General features: G+C 41.6%; 1 protein-coding gene across 2 annotated transcripts in view; it reads right to left on the reverse strand.

Moving 5' to 3' along the window:
* Window positions 1-17,536, reverse strand: part of ATF3 (activating transcription factor 3) — a 69,233-nt gene extending 51,697 nt beyond the window's left edge. The window contains exons 1-2 of one of the 2 annotated variants that reach the window (XM_072140159.1): window positions 17,372-17,536; window positions 11,129-11,209 (exon numbers count right to left, since the gene is read on the reverse strand). The gene's annotated coding sequence lies outside the window, so the exon portion shown is untranslated. The remainder of the gene's footprint in view (window positions 1-11,128; window positions 11,210-17,371) is intronic. The other variant, XM_072140160.1, reaches the window with a different exon arrangement.
* Between the last annotated feature and the right edge of the window lie 5,981 nt (window positions 17,537-23,517).

Here is a 23,517-nt window from a genome sequence, read left to right on the forward strand (position 1 = left end):
AAAAAGAAAGATTTTGTGATTGGGTAAAGTGTTGCACACACAGAGGCTCTGCATGCGGTACGTGGTGTACTCTTATTTCTGGAAGTCCTGCTCCTAGGTACAAGCAGGCCCTAAATATCTGCATAGGAAATCCTTCCTCTGATGAGAGAATTTCTTATGTAACCCGAGGCCTTATCTGCAGGACCATATTAGGCTATGTTCACACCAGAGCTCTCTCTCTTTCATTGTGCTGCGTCTTTTTTCATCCATAATTTTTTAGGAATCTGTGCTGAGAAATTGTGCCGAAAAAACCTAAATCGGCTTATACTCGAGTCTATAAAAAATGAACACTGTACTCACCTTTCCCATGCCCCCTGCAGGTCCTCTTCTTGCTTTAGATGCTCTGATGCCTCTTGTTTATTATACCTTATGGTAATCAGCACAAAATGCAAAAAGAACCAAAAATTTGAATGGTTGCAAAATTCCAACCTGTTCCTCATTAAAAATAAATAAATAAATAACGTGGTTTTTTTTTTTCAAAAGAATGACTAAAAAAAGAGAAAAAAAATACATGGCCATTATGGCTCACACATGCCTGGTTAGTGTAAATGAAAATTCTCTTTTTCCCCATCTGAATGGACCCAGCACTTCTTTACATGACCTTTAGCTGAATCTCAGATAAAGTCTATAGGCCAATAGCCAGTCTCGACTTATTTAAAAAAAAAATCCCTAAAAACCACTTGCATTGCTTAAAGGACATCTATTACCAGATCGAGGACTGTAAACCAAACATACTGACATACTGGTGTGCGCCTCCTCCGGTAGGATCTGCTCTTCATTTAGTTTCTTATTACCTTGTTTTTAAGAAAAAAAGGGCTTTTAAAGGGGCATTTACTCCTATAGAGCGTGGAGCCCCTCAGACTAATTTGCATAATTTTAAAAAACTTTTTTTTGTAAAAACCAGGGCATTAGAAACTAAAAGAAGAGCAGATCCTACCAGAGGGGGCACACACCAGTATGTCAGCATGTTTGGTTTACAGTCCTCGATCTGGTGATAGATTTAATTTTGGAATGTATCTTTTGGCTGTTTTTATTTACTATTTTATTTGCTATTTGTGCAAAGCATTTTTTCATAACTTTTTTCAAGTTATTTTTTTCCTATTAAAAATGATTGTAAAATATCTACAAAAATTAAAGCTCAAGAGCATAAGTAATAAAATTACCAATCAGTTATTTGGAGGGGTTTACGGTATAATGTAAAATATTTCTACCCTCCTGCACAGTAGTTTAGGAAGACCTAAATCTTCCGCTGATTTATGTCTAGTCATCACTTTCAGAGCGAGTCCTGGGTGTTTAAAGGCCCATCCAAATTTAGACACTTGGGCATGAAATTTGTCTAAATTTAGATATGTTGAGAGCGATGAATCGGTTAAAATGCAATAGTTATAGTAACATCAACTTTTTATATTCAATTTTTCCAGCAACTTTTTAGACAAGTTATTTTTGTAGTATCCGGAGCATGGAAGTTTGATTCCAGCGAAGGAGGGAGTGAGTGTGATGCCTAAATTTTGTATTTGAGTATTGTTCCATTAGAAAGGACAAAATAATAGACATGTCAAATCTGGACTTGCCCATGCCTAGCTGACCCTCTACAATCAGACTAAATTCCAATTCCCCTCCCCCTCTCTCATTATGGCCCCATTCCTGTATCCCAATAGTAATTTGTATTTCATCATATCCTTTTCCCGTTTTACCACTGAAACCCATAAACAAGAAGGGCTACATTGGTCAAAGTTTAGACCGTTTGTGCGCTACGTAAATAAAAAAATTATTTTTATTATTAGTGAATTGTGAAAAACAAGTACAAAACTAAGGTAAAAAATTTAAAGCAAATTTATTAAAGGAATCCTACCACCGCAGATCTACCTCTTAAGGTAGATCCGGTGACAGGTTCCTCTAATGTAGAGTAGTAGAGCTAATTCTTTTAGGGCTAATTCTTTCATGGCCCATAACTTTTATAAATTTTAATTCCCCCAATATTCACATTTTTCTAAAGAGACTACTGGGGCGGGGAGTAGCTGGAGCTGAAGCTATGCGGCGCTGCTACTCCACGCCCCAGTAGCCTCTTGGTTCCGCCTACCAATGCATCTTCAGCCTGCAGCTACAAGGAGTTGCGCGCACTTGTCTGCGGAGTTGTGTACATGCGCAGTAGCTCCGGCTTCAGAGTCGAGACTGCGTAGCCGTTGGCCTGCGTCCTGCACATGCGCAGAACCCAGCTTCGCAGACGAGTTTGCAGCTTCGCAGACTGAAGATGCATTGGTTGGCGAAATGCAAGAGGTTACTGGGTGGTGGAGTAGCCCCGCCGTGTAGCCTCAGCTCCCACTACTCCACGCCCCAGTAGCCTCTTTAGGAAATTTGAATATTGGGGGAATTAAAATTTATAAAAGTTATAGGTCACGAAAGAATTAGCCCTAAAATGGGCTCTACTACCCTACATTAGAGGAACCTGCCGCCGGATCTACCTTAATAGGTAGATCCGTGGTGGTAGGTTTCCTTTAAAGTCTATTTCCTGGCACCCGATTTTAGCACTGTTTTGCAATGTGATGTCATATTGTGGGGCACAGCCTTAATGTATTTGGCACACCACAGAAAGAAGAAATGAGCGTCAGAAATCGCAACTCGTATTCATGAAGCGGTTCCGAAGTTGGTAGACTCGTTTTTTGTTGGCCTATTTATGTAACAAAAAAGGCGTCGGCAAACTAGAAGTGCAATAAAAGTGTTGAAAATCAAAATCTGCGCCAAAATTGAGCGACAAAAATAAAAGGGCATGAGTATCGGAAAGATCTGAGGTTTTTGTGGCGACAACATTGGGGCAGATTTACTTACCCGGTCCGTTCGCGATCCAGCGGCGCGTTCTCTGCGGTGGATTCGGGTCCGGCCGGGATTCACTAAGTAGTTCCTCCGCTGTCCACCAGGTGGTGTTGCTGCGCTGAAAAGCATCCGGTTTCCCTCAAATTCACCGACCCGGACCAAGTGAAGGTAAGCGCGTCCCAAGCGACACTTTTTTTGTTTTAAATGCGGCGGTTTTTCTGAATCCGTCGGGTTTTCGCTCGGCCACGCCCCCTGATTTCCGTCGCGTGCATGCCAGCGCCGATGCGCCAAAATCCGATCGCGTGCGCCCAAATCCCGGGGCAATACAGGGAAAATCGGCGCAAATCGGAAATATTTGGGTAACACGTCGTGAAAACACGAATCGGGCCCTTAGTAAATGAACCCCATTCTGTCTATATGTGCCACAAAAAGTTGCAAATAAAAAGACCGAAATCAGGTGAAAAACAATTAATAGATGTGTCCTATATTTTATTGTTTAGATTTTTGATTATTTATACTTTTTTATTTTTTTTATATCATACAAGACAACATACATGTATTGGCTTAACAAAGTACTACCCATCCCACAAAAAACAAGGTCATACAAAAACTAGAATGTTGAAAAAATAAATAAAATTTGGGCTCCGAAAGGCTTTGAGGGTCGATATTGAATAAAGTTTGAGGAATATGTTACGTAAGATGTGGTGGTTATTATTTTTGCGCTGTTACAGTGAGTTATATCCGAATATTATTACAGATTCTATTCCAGTGTTATTAGTCTGTTACATTATTTTTAGCGCGCTGTGTGTTATTAAGCCTATTCAATGAAATCTGATTTGGCGGGTCACATAACTGCCCAGTATATTCCCCTGTGTTTACTTCAGCTGTTAACAGCAGCGTCTTACTTCAGCCGGCTGATATGTGCCTCTGCCTTGTAAAATACTTTCTCTCGTATTCTTTATTAGTCATAGAGAGGGTTTCAGTTTGACTGCTGTCACAGAATGATGTTTTCCTAATGTCAAATGAGTCACAGTGCAGCGAGAGAGCGCGGCTGTCCCGCAGGAGCTCCTCCCTGGTGTCAGTTTCAGAACTTAGCATTCGCTCTAATGCATGGCAAAAGCTTTCCTAGAAAAGCCAAGGGGGTATTATCACCAGATTAGAAGGGGTCGGCGAATGTCACTCCGATGGGCGCTCACTTAAAAATAAAACTTAATGATAAGCGTCGGCGTTCGCAGATCCGTTTAAGACGTGTGTGATTAATTTCGGGAACATCGTCCGCAGACCGTTCCAAATAGTTCTGCCCGTGGTTTCTAGAAACACAAACGTTGTCTCCTGCGGATCGCTCGTATCTATTCCCTGTCAATCACCGCTCTTTAAAACATAGCTGTGTGATGAGACGACTACTAACAATATATTGCAGAATTTTTTTTTTTTACTTTTTTGTTATTATTATGGATTAATGGATCCAGAATTCTGTGATGATTGATTTAAAAATTTAAATTTTAAACTTAACACGGTGGCTCAGTGGTTAGCACTACAGCCTTGCAGCGCTGGGGACCTGACTTCAAGTTCCAGGGTCAATATCTGCAAAGAGTTTGCATGTTTTCTCCATGTTTGCGCAGGTTTCCTCCGGGTCCTCCGGTTTCCTCCCACACTCCAAAACATACTGGTAGGATGATTAGATTGTGATCGGACAGGGACTGATTTGGCAAGCATTGTGCAACGCTGCGTAATCTGTGTGAGCTATATAAATAAAGGAACTATCTTTTTTTTTTTTTTTTTGGATCAAATAAAGTTTTTATTGAAACCAAACAATAGTTTTCCATTTTTTACATTTAAACAGCATAGACAGTAAACCAAAAACACCCCAAACCCCTCCCCCACCCCCTCCCTACCAATTATTATTATTATTAATCAAACGCCAGTTTTTTCTTTTTTTTTTATGTGACATGGGCAGATGAGGGCTTGTTTTTTGTAGTGAGAGTTGCAATTTCCAATTACTTAAAAAACAGAAGTTTAGGATCTTACTGCAGACTGTTTGGGGGTAATAAATTTGCCACCCGGCCCTCACAGCCACGGCTTGGAGATAACCCCACTTCCATCAAATGAACCCCTTAGATGCCATGATCAATACATACCACAACATTTAAGTGATTGGGGGAGCCCAACTTCTCACTCCCCCCAAACCTACCAATGGGTCAACCCACAACTCCAGCACGCGACACTCCAATAAACCCTCTGTCTAGACTCTTCACAGTAATTTTGAGAGATTTCCTTGACAGCCAAATGGCCTAACAACAGCTTCTGGCGTACAGATAACTTATAAAGAAGAGTAATAGGCATTGTTTAGTTGTTTTTGCACTGCAATATAGTAAGTAAAAAAAAAACCTGTCTAAAAAATTAAAAACAATAACAAATGTAAAAAAAAGAAATAAATAAATAACAATACACAACTTGTATCACCACAAAATTAAAAGTCTAATATAATGTTATTATTACTGTAATGGGAACACCATAAAATATCCAGATAGTTTTTTTTGGTCACCTTGTCTCCCCCACAAAAGGGAATAAAAAAAGAAAGAAAAAATCTCCACAAACTGCTAACAAAAAACACTATAGCCTGATCCACACCAAACAATCCCCCAAAAAAAGTTCCGGGGCTCAGTAAATTATTATTTTTTCGCACATGGGTTTTATTTTTGAAAATAAATATTAATTTGGTATAAATTAATGATTATCTGGAATAAATTGTATTGTAATTTTTTACCCTAGAGTGATCATTATTAAAAAAAACATACAGAACAAATGGCAGTTTATTTTCATGAATTTAGTCCCCCCAAAAATGTAAAAGCTTAATACAGGTGGTCCCTCACTTAAGGACAATAGACTTACAGATGTCCCCTAGTTACAGACGGACCTGTCCACTGTGGCCTCCGGTGAAGCTCTCTGGATACAGGCAGTCCCCGGGTTACATACAAGATAGGGTCTGGAGGTTTGTTCTTAAGTTGAATTTGTATGTAAGTCGGAATTGTATATTTTATCATTGTAGCTCCAGACAAATTTTTTTTTTGCCCAAGTGACAATTGGAGTTAAAATTTTTTTGATGTATTTGGACCAAGGATTATCAATAAAGCTTCATTACAGACACCTTACAGCTGGACATTGCAGTCTGGGACTATAGTAACATCCAGAGAGGTCACCAGAGGTCACGATGGGCAGAGAGGTCCGTCTGTAACTATGAGTCGTCTGTAAGTCGGGTGTCCTTAAGTAGGGGACCGCCTGTACTGGTAATTTACTGAACTTTAGCCTTAGACCCCAATGGTCAACATAGGAGTTATCATAGGAGTCTGCATCCTATGATAGTTACTCCAGCCCAAAATTTTTAAAATCAAATTCCCACAAGAAAAAAAAATATACTTTGTCTGGGGCAGTAGTGGACTATAATATAGGAAGTTTGGGTGGTAACCCTGGGCCCAAGACAAAAAAAAGTTTGATCCCAGCGTTCTATAGAAGGACAGCAAGCAGAGATCTAGAAAACCGCAAAGAATTAATAGAGGTAGTATTTTGGAAACTTGTATAACTTTCATTACACAATCAATATCAATTATGTGCTGGAAGTGGACAACCCCTTTAACTATAAGACTCTTAAAGGAAACCTACCACCAGGTTTTATTCCACTAAACTATCAGCCTCCTCTGGTAGAGTATTAAATGTCATTTCTAGAATTCCCTCTTCTATGTAAAATCTCACCCGTTTACCTATAAAGAAACTCCCCCAAAGTCAGGCAAATATGACTCTTCTTGCATCATATTCACACGAGATGAGTCAGGTTTAGGAGCTGCAGGGGGCAGTGTATGTATCTTTGGTTTTGTAGTAACTAGAAACATGCTGCTAGTTTCATATTAAGGATAAGAATCTTTCATATCCCATCAAGTCTATGGATCTGTGAGCTACAGAACTGCACATACAGACAGTTACACATTAGATGGGAACTGGATCTTTTCCTGCAGCTTGAATTTCTAATTTCTATGTTATTAGCTGGCTAAATCTCTGGTTTTGTATCTCAAAGAACCATAAGCATATTCCCATCTGAAAGATGAGATTCTAATCTTTTAAACGACACAAAAAGCATGTTTCTAGGTACTACAGAACCAAAGACATGGGCCTTCTGAAAAGATACTCCCCCTGCATCCACAAACTTGACTTATCTCATGGGAAAATTAGGTGAGAAGAGTCATATTTGCCAGTGACTATGATGTGATTTTTTTTTTATAGGTAATTGGATGAGATTTATTTTATGTTAATTTTTTTTTTATTTTTAAATTTTAATTATATTCTCCAAAATTACAATAGAAAATATAATATCACTGTTACATTTTTCCCACCATATCAAACCAACCTCCCATCGAGCTCGTGGAATCAAATTCACCATTTTAAGAAGTCGTTATTTTTTTAAGCAGCCCCCTCTCGGCCACTAATGGTTTTTGTTTTACAGTCTGAGACAACCCCTTTAATATACACAACTCCAGTAATCAACCATTATTTTTTAATACATTTTCAAATTGATCTCTCTTCTATTTTACCCTTCTCTACTCCAATATGGAGGCACCTCCTGACTCAACCATCTCCCAATACAGGTGGTCCCCTACTTAAGAACACCCGACTTACAGACGACCCCTACTTACAAACGGACCTCTGGATGTTGGTAATTTTCTGTACTTTAGCCTTAGGCTACAATAATCAGCTGTAACAGTTATCACAGGTGTCTGTAATGAAGATTTATTGTTACTCCTGGTTCTTATAACAATCCGAAATTTTTAAAATCCAATTGTCACAGAGACCAAAAAAATTCTTGCTGGGGCTACAATTCTAAAATATACAGTTCCGACTTACATACAAATTCAACTTAAGAACAAACCTACAGACCCTATCTTGTATGTAACCCGGGGACTGCCTGTAATGAACAATCTGCAATGGACAATATCCTCAACATTCTTTTTCTAGAATTTTTGCCAACTGATAATCCTGGATCATCCCCAAGTTTCCAAAACTCTATTGAGTGTGAAAATACTAACTTACAAGAGTTCCCCCCAATAATTTGATAAATCTGGACAACTCCACAAAATATGTATGAATTTTGCCCCTTGTACATGACATCTAGGACATATGTCATTATTTCTTCTATCTTGGTTGAATCATATATACTCGAGTATAAGCCTAGTTTTTCAGCACGAAAAAATTTGCTGAAACCCCAAACTCGGCTTATACTCGAGGAAAAGAAAAATAGGTTTTACCAGGTTTTTGTGGTAAAATTAGGGGCCTCGGCTTATATTTGGGTCGGCTTATACTCGAGTATATACGGTAATCTATGTATCACGTTAAACTGTATCACACAATGGTTATCATTCCTTGCCCCCATCCTAACATTACCATAAATTATTTTCCAGTTGCTATCCTCAAGAATTATTCCCTCTATCCTCCATTTTTTACTTTTTAAAGTTCCTTTTCTTTTTACCAAACTCTTAAGATAAGCTTATATTAATAAGATATTTTATAGCTAATATAAAATGGCAGATGTCTCGGAGAAGTGAATGGAGTACAAGACAAAAACTCCTCCTGTCCTCCATTGATGTCTATGGGACAACCAGCATGGCTTAACCCCTTAACGACCTGGCCCTTTTTAGTTTTTTTCACTTCCATTTTTAACTCCCCACCTTCAAAATCTATAACTTTTTTTATTTTTCCACCTAAAGAGCTGTGTGACGGCTTATTTTTTGTGTAACAAATTGCACTTCATAGTGACGGTATTTAATATTCTATGGCGTGTACTGGGAAGCGGGAAAAAAATTCCAAATGCAGTGAAAATGGTGAAAAACCTCATTTGTGACGTTTTTTTGTGGGCTTGGATATTACAGCTTTCACTGTGAGCCCCAAATGACATGTCTACTTTATTCTTTGGGTCGGTGCGATCGCGGGGATCCAAAATTTGTATAGGTTTTATAATGTTTTCATACATTTACAAAAATGAAAACCTCCTGTACTAAATTTTTTTTTTAATTTTGCCATCTTCTGGCGCCAATAACTTTTTTCATACTTTGGTGTACGGAGCTGTGGGTGGTGTCATTTTTTGCGACTTTTGATGGCATTTTCATTGCTAGAATATTTAGGACTGTACGGCCTTTTGATCACTTTTTATTAATTTTTTATATTTTTCAAAATGGCAAAAAAGTGCAATTTTCAACTTTGTGCGCTATTAACGTTACGAGGTAAAACGCGGTGAAAAACCATTATTATATTTTGATAGATCGGGCATTTTCGGACGCGGGGATACCTAATGTGTTTATGATTTTTACTGTTAATTAATAATTATATCAGTTCTAGGGAAAGGGAGGGTGATTTTAATTTTTAGATTTTTTTATTAGAATTTTTTTTTTTAACTTTTTTTTATTTTTACTTTTACTATTTTTCAGACTCCCTAGGGTACTTTAACCCTAGGTTGTCTGATCGATCCTATCAAATACTGCCATACTACAGTATGGCAGTATATGGGGATTTCCCTCCTCATTCATTACAATGTGCTGATAGCACATTGTAATGAATGGGTTAAAAGGAGACAGCCTTGAGTCTTCGGAAGACCCGAGGCTGTCATGGCGACGGTTCGCCGCTCCCCGATGACGTTGCCGTCGGCCATATGCAGCAAAGACTTACCAGCTATGGAGAAGGCTCGGCTCGTGAGCCCTCTCCATGTACCGGGACCCGGTAAAGAACGACCTGATTCTGGAAACTTGTATAACTTCTGATCCCAATTCTGTTGAGTGCCAGGGGTCCCGGCAGTTGGTTTATAGTTACACCACTTTGGACTTGCGATCTCTCAGTTTAAATATATTATAAAGAATCGGGAACCAGTAAATTCCCTCCGGACATGGGGCAGGGGGTTAGCCACTGCAAATTCTGTCCACACAATGTATAAAAATCTGCACTGAAAAGTAACTTGTACCATGAATATCAAATCCACAACCTGTCTATTTATTCTGCATTATTTTAGTGCAGATTTCCACTTTTAGCCTACATTGCCCCTGTGTCTCCCCCCCTTCCCCCAGCATTAGAAATTCATAGTATAGTGTTGGATAGATATGGATCCCATTTATGCGAACCACACCCACATGTACAAATGGGGGCTCCCTGGTCCCACCTCTTAACATGGCCAGTGTAAATAGAGAGGGCGCCATTTGCACAAGAATTGATGTTAAATGGAAATTGTTATAACAGAAATCCAACTATGGACTGTATCCCTCCACACATTCTTATAGCCGAGGGTATATAGTCATCCATGGTGCTTTTTCACAACACCAGAAATTTTATGCTAAAATACATACCACAACATTTAAGTGGTTTGGGGATGCTAACTTCTCACTCACCCCAAACCTACCAATGGGTCAACCCACAACTCCAGCACGCGACACTCCAATAAACCCTCTGTCTACACGGTTCACAGTAATTTTGGGAGATTTCAATGACAGCCAATTGGCCTAACAACAGCTTCTGGCGTACAGATAACTTATCAAGAAGAATACAGACGTCCCCTACTTAAGAACACCTTACTTACAGACGACCCCTAGTTACAAACGGACCTCTGGATGTTGGTAATTTATTGTACTTTAGTCCTAGGCAACAATTATCAGCTATAACAGTTATCACAGGCGTCTGTAATGAAGCTTTATTGTTACTCCTGGTTCTTATGACGACCCAACATTTTTTAAATCCAATTGTCACAGAGACCAAAAAAGTTCTGGCTGGGGTTACAATAATAAAGTATACAGTTCCGATTTAAACACAAATTCAACTTAAGAACAAACCTACGGAACCTATCTTGCCTGTAATACATATGATCTATGTAGAATCCACCTTTATCAACCAGAACACATTATGATTATATTATATGAAGACACTATAACTTTTTAAAGTTCTTCATGGGCGACTCCCACCAAATTTCACGAAATTTGCAACATCAATGAAAATCTTTGTATTTTGCAAAAATTTCATAATCGTCTTTACTCACTAGTTGGAGCAGCCAAAAGTAGCAATTCCCCAATGACATAGTGACCCAAGTTAATATTTGGGCTTCATTGCGATCCCCCCCTCAATCATATAGTGAGGTTAATGTAGATGCGTTATTAATCGCAATGCGTGGAATTAGCAAAATCTGGACATAAACTTTACCATAGACCTGAATATAATGTATATGTGACGTATAAAGCACAAGCTGATATCTACTTACATTACACGGGGCGGCAGTCCCCTGAATCCTTAATAAGGTCCCTGTTCTGCTCCTATCTCCACCTGCACACACATCTGGCTTCTACATGGAGCAGAGAACAACTTATGTGAGTATAAAGTGCTTTGTACATGACATTACACCCTGGTCGTAGTCACTAAAATCAAGAAAGATCATGATGTAAGACAAAACATGACTCCATAGACCTTTGAGTAAGAGCCACACACATCATCCGGCCCATAATAACATGTGATTTGGAGAGGTTTTTATTTTAACGCTCCCAAATTTTCGGCATAACTGGTGTGGATTAGAGCCGTGTACAGCTGCGCTTGTAATTAATATTTTATTACGTCTCATTCCTTCCATATGTCTTAACCGTTTCGATTTTTTTTCTTTCTTTTCGGTCCACTGAAGGTGACATAATTTCACAGGAGTTGCGCCTTATGGAAAAATTCATGAGTCGGAGAAGTGAGAACTGCTTGTCCTTTACTGTACGGCGAGACCTGGAGCGAGCGAGGAAGGAAGGAGGGAGGGGGCGATAGGGGGGGGGGGGGATTAAGACAAAACAATTCTATCCATAGCTAACGGGTGGAGCATCACTTTTGGAATATATAGAGATGGATTTTTTTCAATTTTTTTTTTTTCAATAACAAACATGAGTAAGCCACGGTGACTCAGAGCCCAAAGGGCCAATTACGGAATATAACAAAAACAACCCCATACAATAGTAGTAAAAACTTAAAAAAAGAATTTAAAAAAAACCCTAGTAGGACTTTTTTTTTAGAGCTTTTTCACACATAGAAGAGAGGGAAAAAGCCGCCTTTGTTGTGTGTATGGGATGAGTAATACTAATGGGACCTCGACTGAAGAAGCTGCATTGTTCCTGAGTCTCACCGCAAACAATTACAACCCCCATGAAAAAAAAAAGAAAAAGCTAAAATCCTTTATAGAAAGCGAAGTCTAAAAATGTTATAAATAGGGATCGATGAGTTGTGTAATTCACGCACATGTGGAGATTTGTAGAGAGTCATGGGCTAAATGTGGCACAATGGCAGCCGTGGGATAAATACTGACTTCATTTCACAAGCAGTAATCTGGTTATGAGGTTGATAAGGGCCTAATTGAGTACTAAATTTTACGGGTCCCAGCTTGTAAACCCACACAGAAAATCTAAGTGTTATTATGGACCTTTGACTATACAGGCAGTCCCCGGGTTACATACAAGATAGGGTCTGTAGATTTGTTCTTAAGTTGAATTTGTATGTAAGTCGGAAATGTATATTTTATCATTGTAATCCCAGCCAGAACTTTTTTGGTCTCTGACAATTGGATTTGAAAAATGTTGGGTTGTCATAAAAATCAGGATAACAATAAAGTTTCATTACAATATCCAGTGGTCCGTTTGTAACTAGGGGTCGTATGTAAGTCGAGTGTTCTTAAGTAGAGGACTTCCTGTAGTACCGTAGAGGTATTTGTACCGGATGTTGAGGTGTTTTTCTATCTCACAATCTTCTCTAAAGATGCCCCAGCGGAATCTATGGCAAAAAGTGGAAGGTAAATCTCAGTTTACTGACGCAGGTATAACTAGACAATTAGCCTCATACGATGGGGCTTAACTCACATGTGGGAACCTGCCCCCTTTTCAAGTTGGGTTCTCAGGTTCCTATCTATCCCGCCGCAGCCCTTGTTCATTTTTTGCGTTTTCATTTTTCACTCCCCACCTTCAATCTATAACTTTTTTATTTTTCCATGTATAGAGCTGTGTGACGGCTTGTTTTCTGCGATCAAATTACACTTCAAAATAGTGGTATTTAATATTCCCTGCCATGTACTGGAAAGCGGGAAAAAAATTCTAAATGCAGTGAAATTGGTGAAAAAAAACGCATTTGCAGCGTTTTCTTGTGGGCTTGGATATTACGGATTTCACTCTGCACCCCAAATGACAGGTCTACTTTACTCTTTGGGTTGGTACGATTGCGGGGATACCAAATTTGTATAGGTTTTATAATGTTTTCATACATTTACAAAAATTAAAACCTCCTGTACAAAAAGATTTTGCCATCTTCTGGTGCTAATAACTTTTTCATACTTTGGTGCATGGAGCCGTGGGTGGTGTCATTTTTGGCGACTTTTGATGACGTTTCCAATGCCGCCATTTTTAGGACTGTGCAACCTTTTGATCACTTTTTATAGTATTTTTTATATTTTTTAAAATGCAAAAAAGTGGCATTTTCGACTTTGGCCGCTATTTTCCGAAAAACGGTTATTATTTTTTGATAGATCAGGCATTTTTGGACTCGGCGATACCTAATGAGTTTAGGATTTTTACACTTTATTTATATTTATATCAGTTCTAGGGAAAGGGGGGTGATTTGAATTTTTAGTTTTTTTTATTATAATTTTTTTTTTTACTTTTTTATTTTTTAATTTTTACTATTTTTAAGACTACAGTATGGCAGTATATGGGGATTTTCCTCCTAATTCATTACAATGTGCTGATAGCACATTGTAATGAAAAGGTTGACACAAATCAGCCTCGAGTCTTTGGAAGACCCCCGGCTGTCATGGCGACGGATCACCGCTACCTGATGACATCATGGGGCGCGACGATCCTCTGCAAGATGACGGCGTCCATGCCTCACCATTTTTTTTAAGCCGGCGGCAGCTTTGCCGGCGGTGATCAGCGGGTTAGCACACGCAATCGGTGCTAGCACCAAATGCAGTTGTTACCGGTAAGCCTTTGCTGCAATATGCAGCAAAGACTTACCGGCTACCCGCACCCTGCATGTGACGTACTGTTTTGTCACATCGGTAAAACAGATTCATTAGATATAGCCCCCCTCAACCCCATGTATTCCTCACTGACGGCTTTATGTTGGCCCCCCCAGCAGCTCTGGGCCCAGGTATGCCCAGTGCTGGCGCCGGCCCTGTGCTCATTACTGACTGAATGTGTTTTACTTGGAACATACACTCACTGGCCACTTTATTAGGTACACCATGCTAGTAACGGGTTGGACCCCCTTTTGCCTTCAGAACTGCCTCAATTCTTCGTGGCATAGATACAACAAGGTGCTGGAAGCTCCTCAGAGATTTTGGTCCATATTGACATGATGGCATCACACAGTTGCCGCAGATTTGTCGGCTGCACATCCTTAATGCGAATCTCCCGTTCCACCACATCCCAAAGATGCTCTATTGCAGTGGTGGCGAACCTATGGCACGGGTGCCAGAGGTGGCACTCAGAGTCCTCTCAGTGGGCACTCACCCAGCACAAGGGTCACCATTCAGGACTCAAGACCTGAATCAAGGAGGTGTGGACAGAGCTTGATTATCATTGTAGCCCCTTCTCTAGACCTATGATTCATCCTATTAAGGAGGACTTTAGAGGGAAACTACAATAATAATACAAATTTTTCCTCCTTTCTCCTGTATTGGTGTCCTCGGGGCGCCAACACATTTGAAACCTGTTACTTTAAATTGGCCTTTGTGAAAAATATATGGCATTTGCTTGTAGTTTCGGCACTCGGTCCCTAAAAGGTTCACCATCACTGCTCTATTGGATTGAGATCTGGTGACTGTGGAGGCCATTTGAGTCCAGTGACCTCGTTGTCATGTTCAAGAAACCAGTCTGAGATGATTCCAGCTTTATGACATGGAGCATTATCCTGCTGAAAGTAGCCATCAGATGTTACAGGGTACATTGTGGTCATAAAGGGATGGACATGGTCAGCAACAATACTCAGGTAGGCTGTGGCGTTGTACCAAGGGGCCCAAAGAGTGCCAAGAAAATATTCCCCACACCATGACACAACCACCACCAGCCTGAACCGTTGATACAAGGCAGGATGGATCCATGCTTTCATGTTGTTGACGCCAAATTCTGACCCTACCATCTGAATGTCGCAGCAGAAATCGAGACTCATCAGACCAGGCAACGTTTTTCCAATCTTCTACTGTCCAATTTCGATGAGCTTGTGCAAATTGTAGCCTCAGTTTCCTGTTCTTAGCTGAAAGGAGTGGCACCCGGTGTGGTCTTCTGCTGCTGTAGCCCATCTGCCTCAAAGTTCGACGTACTGTGCGTTCAGAGATGCTCTTCTGCCTACCTTGGTTGTAACGGGTGGCGATTTGAGTCACTGTTGCCTTTCTATCAGCTCGAACCAGTCTGCCCATTCTCCTCTGACCTCTGGCATCAACAAGGCAATTCCGCCCACAGAACTGCCGCTCACTGGATGTTTTTTCTTTTTTTGGACCATTCTCTGTAAACCCTAGAGATGGTTGTGCGTGAAAATCCCAGTAGATCAGCAGTTTCTGAAATACTCTGACCAGCCCTTCTGGCACCAACAACCATGCCACGTTCAAAGGCCTCAAATCACCTTTCTTCCCCATACTGATGCTCGGTTTGAACTGCAGGAGATTGTCTTGACCATGTCTACATGCCTAAATGCACTGAGTTGCTGCCATGTGATTGGCTGATTAGAAATTAAGTGTTAACGAGCAGTTGGACAGGTGTACCTAATAAAGTGGCCGGTGAGTGTATATAAGATCGGCAAAAGCCTCTCCCCGTTCTTATTCAACTGCATTTCAAAATGTGTGAACGCAGCCGTAGTAGTGATTCTGCTTCAAATACTACCGTTAAGCCCTTTTCACAGTTTCCATTTCAACACAGATTTTGGCACAGATTCTGAGGTAAATTCTGCCTCAGATATGACTAAAATGTCTGCTGAATAAAGAGGAGCGGACCTGTAGTTACAGTTCCGCCAAACCCAGTCTGAATCTCTGAGTCCGCTCATCTCTACTGCTGGGTATAAGGGCTAATCCTTGTGTGAATCTGAAAATATGAGGCAAAAACCTAACTGCCTAATAAGATTTCTGCCATGGAAATATACATCGTCATTGACGCTATTTAGAGAACTTCATGGTTCTTAAAGGGGTTTTCCATCGGCTCCATAGAGATGAATGGAGCAGAACAGAGATACCTTGGAACCCATTGGACCCCCCATTCTCATGATCTCTGACCCCCACCGATCAGCAAGTTAGGCCCTATCTTATCCTGTGGATAGGGCCGGACTTGTTTTGTGGGAAAACCCCTTTAACGTATTATTCCATGTGTTTTTCAGTGCAAGAGTCCTCAGCGTTCTCCGAATTTCTTCAGTACTGTGCTCTTGAGGGCGGTTTATAAAACCAATATTGTCTTATGTACCTGCTTGCAAAGGTAAATTACCTCAGGAAAAGTGACATCCGTGCTTTGCACGCACATTGTAATGACGCGGCCTTGTGACTTCTTTGACAGGATTTCGCTAGGATTTCAACCTGCAGTATAGCAACCATATTGGGGCTCATTTACTAAGGGTCCGACCGCCGCACTTTCGTCGGGTTTCCAGACGATTTCAATTTTTCCACCGAATTGCCCCGGGTTTTTGGCGCACGCTACCGGATTGTGATGCATCGGCGCCGGGTTTCATGCGACACAAATCGGGTGGCGTGACCGTCTGACAACCCGACAGATTCGGACAAACCGCGGAATTTAAAAATGGATTTGTGTCGCAAGATCAGCACTTACATACACCAGGAAGAAGCAGGTGAACTCCAGCGGACCTCAGCGCAGAAGCGACACAGGAAGGAACTTGGACACACGCTCTTAGTGAATCGCCCCATTGTGTGAAATTGTGACAGGGATATGCTGTGCAACCACAAGACAGATGTGACCTGAAAGACGAGATTCTTAACTCTAATATGATACCACGTTTTATGATACTATAGAACAGAGGATAGGTGGGGTCTAAAGTGACATCCTCTGCAGCCTCTAAAAGTGACTCATCTCAGACAATAAGTGACTCTTCTCTGCATATGGTTTTAAAGATTTTTTTTCATAGGTAAACGGTGAGCTATCACGTAAAAAAGGGAATTCTATAAAGTAAATTTCATCCGTATAGGGCTAGTAGTTTAATGGGTTAGAATTGTGTGAAAGTTTCAATGGGACTGTGAATAAAATGAATGAGAAAGCAGTGATAATCATCCAAAAGGTGTAAATATAGACTTTCTATATTCTAGGGTCTATAGGGTGCTATGAAACCACCGTGACGTCATCACCGCATCATGTGACATCACATTGTGTGACTGCTGTGATGTCATCCATTATCCATAACTGACTGTGATGAGATCATAATTATTCACAATAACATTAAAATAATAGTCTATTTATTATATTATTACTGGTAAATGTGATAATTACTGTGTGTTCCTTACTTCTAGCTCTGACTCATACAACCACTATGAGTGCTGTGAAGGGTTAACAAAAAGTGGGCGGAGCTCGCGGAACTTTCTCGGCCTCTGACAAGCCACGCCCTCGCCTCCCTCTTCGGACTGACACGTCACTTTCCGGAAAGCAGACACGTCACAGCCTCCAGGTACAATGAGAGAGAAGCCGTTGCCGCGCATGCGCGGTGCGGCGACGGGAAGCCGCGGCCTGAAACCGAGTGACGTCACAGAGCGGGGCCGAGAGAAAGCGAGAGGGGCGGTGCCCAATGTGACGTCATCCTTGGTTACTGTTTTGCTTTGGGGGAAGCTTCTCCCTGGTGATGGAGCGGGATAATGAGGAGGCTGCAGATTACTGGAAGCGCGGAGATTCCGGGTCTGGGGAAGGGATCCTGGAAATATCCATGTGATTCTATTGTATTTTCCCGGAAATCAGGAGGATTAGGGATGGAAATGCACCGTGCATGAGCGCATCCGTGTATCAGGGGAGATGACGTCATATTACTATATAGGACTATACAGACCTGCAGAAATAAGGATAAATAATGCAAATTGCACGCTTCAAGATAGTTTTTGCCCCAAAAATATGGATTTGGGGCATTTTTTGTGTCACGGTTGCGTCAATTTGTAAATAGCACCAGGTAGCGCTATACGTACAGGAAATCTGCAGATTCAATTTTTTCAATTATTTCTCTATTAATTTGCACCTAATCAATATGTTTGGGCAACATTTACCGGATTTTGTTACTGTTGGTGCCCTTACAGTGGATCTATCCGGTTGCTGTCCCAAAATCCTTTGTGTCTGTAGGATGTGGTCTGCAGCAAATATTGAGGATTGAGCAACAAAATGAATGTCCCGGTCCTGGACCGCGGAAGGGAGAGGAACTTCCTCCTGCAGACTTAAAGGGGTTCTCCAATCTTAGCAAGTTAGGGTGTATCCGCAGGAAAGGGTGATCTGTGGAGGTCTCAGTGATCGGACCTCCATGGATCTTCATGTACCCCTGTTGAGCTGGAGATGACCAGAGCAGCCAGTCGGTTTGTTCATCTGTATGAAGCTGACGGACACCGCGCGGGCACTGCTCCGAAGCCGGGGCTGCACAGGCGCGGGCCTGCTGTTCTGCGCATGCGCAGATGGCAGGATCGTCGGACGAGGGCACGCAGCTACGAGCAGCTGCGTGCCGAAGATGGTGAGTAGGAGGGGTAAAGTGGCTACCGGGGCGTGGAGCAGCTGCCTCGTGTAATCTCAGATGCGGCTACTCCACGCCCCAGTAGCCGCATAATAAAATTACCATAAAAGTAAAATAAAGGAGTGTGGGACGTGAGGATTAGCCCTTAAAAGGGCTATCCTCACGTCCCATTGATCCACCTACCACCCGATCTACCTTTATCGGTAGATTTGTGGTGGTAAGTTCCCTTTAATCGTGGTGACTAGCAGGGGATTAGTTCCCATCTCCTTGTTAAGGGACGTATGGTTCGCATGTAATAGGTACAGAAGAGAGGTTGTCTTCCTCTTGTCTTTAGGTGCAATGTAAATGAGTTGAGTCTGGAGTACAGTAATTTTGGAAAAAGCACCATTTCCAGTAGATTTGATCTACCTGAGTAGGATAAGACCTTTCCAGTGTTGTAATGTGTCTGTTAGCATCATTATACGTGGGGCGATATGGAATTTGTACATGTTTAGTCTCCCATATTTAGGGATCTGGACTCCCATATATGTGATATTGACCTTTGCCCTTTAATAGGTATGTCTGCAACCCAAGACGGTTTGTGGGGTCCTCTCCGCATCAGAGAGTTAGCACTACGCCTGATAAAGCTCCATATTTTTGTATCATTGCTAATGTCGGCTCCAGTGTGTAAAAGATTGTTGGCAAATGCTAAAACACGAATCTCCCTCGTCCCTATTTTCAGGCCTTGTACTGCGGGGTCCATGGGTAGGAATCTAATAAGGGGGTCAATGAATAGGTTATACAGTAACCCAATAGGTTAACAGGGATAAAGGGGCATCCCTGTCTCGTCCCCCGGTATAGGGAGACTGGGGAGATATTACAGCCCTTCACTGTGAAGGAAGTCCGTGCATCTGTGTGTAACATGTTTATAAAGGAAGAGGAACTTCGCACCAAAGTTGCTGCAACAAAGAGTTAATAATAGTAACAATTCTTTATTTATATAGCGCCTACAGATTACACGGCGCTGCACAAAGCATGGCAAATTGGTCCCTGTTCCCAATGGGGCTCACAATCTAAACAACCTAACAGTATGTTTTTTTCGAGTGTGGGAGGAAACCGGAGGACCCAGAGGAAACCCACGCAAACACGGAGAGAACATACAAACTCTCGCATCGAATGCTTTTGCATAATGCTAAGTCTTCCAAAATATAAAAGGACATCTATGACGCCAGATAATGGAACTGCTCCTCCCTCCTCATAGTGGCCAAGTAGAGTTACTGCGGCTCAGCTTCAATTGACGTGAATGAGAGCTGAGATGCAGTAACCATTCTCGGCCACCGTATGCGTGTGACGGATCAGGAGAGGCCACAGGGAAGGAGAATACAACCATAACACGTCATAACCGGGCAGGAATGTGCGTGGTGATTCCTGTAAAGGGACACGATTAGAGACAAGTGCGTCCAGTCAACTAGAAAGTGAAATCAACTATATTTTTGGGAGTGTTCTACGTGAAGTGTTGACATAAGCATCTAACTTTACCTTCCGTTTTCTTACTGGGTTGTGACGGGGACAAAATGATACAATAAGGAAGTTGATTGTGATTTTTGTCTTTGATGATCAGTTATTAATATTCATTTCCCATTTTTCATGCTGAAGTGTATCAGAAACTTTTGTCTTCCCGTAACAATTCATTTATTAATTGAAGGAGATGACTCGGTAGCTGCTGTGACACCCGTGGATAAGCTGCTACATGTAGGAAGCAAGTTTCCTGCAGTGCCCCTACAGGTGAGACGAAGCATTACACAGTTCTCGCACTACAGTCCATGGAATGTATGGGCTCTGCAGTGTAAGGGACTGTGTAGTTATTCTGGCTGAATAACAGCACAAGCTTTTTATGAATTATTTCATAGAAAAAAAATATCTCTTGACATAAGATAAATGAAATGAGTTCTAAATAGACCCAATTGGTTTAGTGCACACACTGACAGTGTCACAGTACAGCATAATACACACAGTGATGTCACAGTACAGAGATAATACACACAGTGATGTCACAGTACAGGGATAATACAAACAGTGATGCTACAGTACAGGGATAATACACACAGTGATGTCTCAGTACAGGGATAATACACACAGTGATGTCACAGTACAGAGATAATACACACAGTGATGTCACAGTACAGGGATAATACACACAGTGATGTCACAGTACAGGGATAATACACACAGTGATGTCACAGTACAGAGATAATACACACAGTGATGTCACAGTACAGGGATAATATACACAGTGATGTCACAGTACAGGGATAATATACACAGTGATGTCACGGTACAGAGATAATACACACAGTGATGTCACGGTACAGGGATACTACACACAGTGATGTCACAGTACAAGAATAATACACACAGTGATGTCACAGTACAGGAATAATACACACAGTGATGTCACAGTGCAGGGATAATACACACAGTGATGTCACAGTACAGAGATAATACACGCAGTGATGTCACAGTACAGGGATAATACACACAGTGATGTCACAGTGCAGGGATAATATACACAGTGATGTCACAGTACAGGGATAATACACACAGTGATGTCACAGTGCAGGGATAATACACACAGTGATGTCACAGTACAGGGATAATAGACACAGTGATTTCACAGTACAGGGATAATACACACAGCGATGTCACAGTACAGGAATAATACACACAGTGATGTCACAGTACAGGGATAATACACACAGTGATGTCACAGTACAGGGATAATACACACAGTGATGTCACAGTACAGGGATAATACACACAGTGATGTCACAGTACTGGGATAATACACACAGTGATGTCACAGTACAGGGATAATACACACAGTGATGTCACAGTACAGGGATAATACACACAGTGATGTCACAGTACAGAGATATCCTGCAGATAGGGTAAAGCAAATTAACCTGGTACAATTCCTTTAAGTATCAGTAGAGAGAAAACACACAATGAGGGGTGATTGTGTGATGAGTGTATTATACAATGTGACGTCATTTGTTGACAGCCAGGGTTCTCGGGGCTCAGTAGTTGTACACCACGTGCTCGGCCCTGGAGTGACTAAGCTGTTTTCTCCTGCGGCTTCCTCCTTTGTCTCTCATGTCATGGAGCGGCTCCTTAATACGAGCATTGTGTATGTATGAATAGCTGCTCTGATACATGGGGACAGCAGAGCGCGATGGACAGACCCCATTGATGGACTGTAACCAGCAAGCGTGCCGCCAGGCGGGATATATATAGATGGATTTACCGCAAACCTAGATTTGGTAATCGGCTTAATTATGGCATGGTAATTACCCAACACACATGACAGGGGAAAAAAACATGTCAAACATGTCGCCTCATTCCGTGGGATGGATACTATCACTTGACTAGCGTCTTCACTTGGATAGGCCACCTACCTCTTATGTGGGTCTCCTGATTTATATCATGCCCAATCAATGCCCAAAGGATAAGGCACCATATATGGGAGAAGTAGATGGGCCCCCTTACAGGGTTGTTCCAAGTTTTATAGTTATCCTTTATCCAAAGTTTAGGGAATAACAATCTGTTCATTATGGATCGAACCGCTGAGATCACCCAGTGCCACTCTTCTCTGGGTTCTGGTGCATCTGGATCAGTACACTGTGCAGAAGCACTTCCCCCCTCCCGCTGTGTGAGATTACAGCAGGCAGAACGAGGGGGTTGTTCTGAGGGGGAGACAGAGTAACAACCCTTGAAGTTGCAGCATGGAGCCAAATTATGCTAATGAGCCATAAGGGCTCTGAGGGCGTTGCCAGAGCCCTTCTGGCTCATTAGCGTAATTTTTTTGTGCAAAATTAGACCAACAAAAAGCAAGTCTAGAAACTTCTTCGTGAATGTGGTTTCACATTTCTGATGCTCATTTGTAATTCTTACAGTGCGCAAAATATAAGGCCGTGCACCGCAATTACATCATAGTACAAATCAACGCTAAAATTGAACACCATAAATAATGATTGCCCCTAATACGATTCAGATCAGAAGGATCTTTGCGAAATATATATAAGCGCCTAAAATGTACTAATCCGTTGCCAGAGCCTCCATATTGTAGCTTCACAGCCTATTACACTGTCTCACTCTCACCCCTTGCTCCCTCAGCACTTTCCCCCTCCTTCTGTCTGTTGTAATCTCGCACAGTGAAGGAGAGATGCCACTGTACAATGTAACAGCTCGTGAAGCTACAGCACGGAGGGTCTCTGGTAGCGCCCCCTGAGCCCTTCTTGCTTATTAGCATAATTTTAAAAGTTGATTTTTAGAAGGAAGGCAAGGATAAAGAATATAAGTAGATTACCACAGTCACGGTGCCTGGACCTATGAGTAATAATGCTGACCTCAGACCGTACAATTAATAACACAGACCCTACAAGGTGAACAGTATGAACAAAATTACCAAGAAAGGTTATACATGATATTAGCATTAATAACTTTATAAACAATATGTCTGAGAACTTTCCCAAGGTCACTTCATCATGTGATACCATAGACTTGTTTACAACAAAACTTCTGAAACTCTCGCACATCTTCTCTCTTTTGTAGTTTTTGCTCTCGACTGTTACACGACATTTATGTAACGAAAGTGACTGATCTGAAACACAGAAGGGTGATGATAGCGACCAAGAAAATGCAAAGAATGTACAGTCTGACTCTTACAAGACGTAACCAGTTACTTATCCTACAGGGGTATTAGCTGACGTGCTACATGTCACAGTAGAAGAAGGGACAGAAGATATAGGGGCAGATTTACTTACCCGGTCCAGTCGCGATCCCGCGGCGCGTTGTCCAATGAGGATTCGGGTCTGCCGCGATTCACTAAGGTCGTGCGTCCGAGTTCCTGCAGGTGTCGTTACTGCGCCGAGGTCCGCCGGAGTTCACCTGCTTCTTCCTGGTGCATGTCAG

The sequence above is a fragment of the Engystomops pustulosus genome, chromosome 3, assembly GCF_040894005.1.
Source record: "Engystomops pustulosus chromosome 3, aEngPut4.maternal, whole genome shotgun sequence".
In the NCBI taxonomy this organism is placed as follows: domain Eukaryota; kingdom Metazoa; phylum Chordata; class Amphibia; order Anura; family Leptodactylidae; genus Engystomops; species Engystomops pustulosus.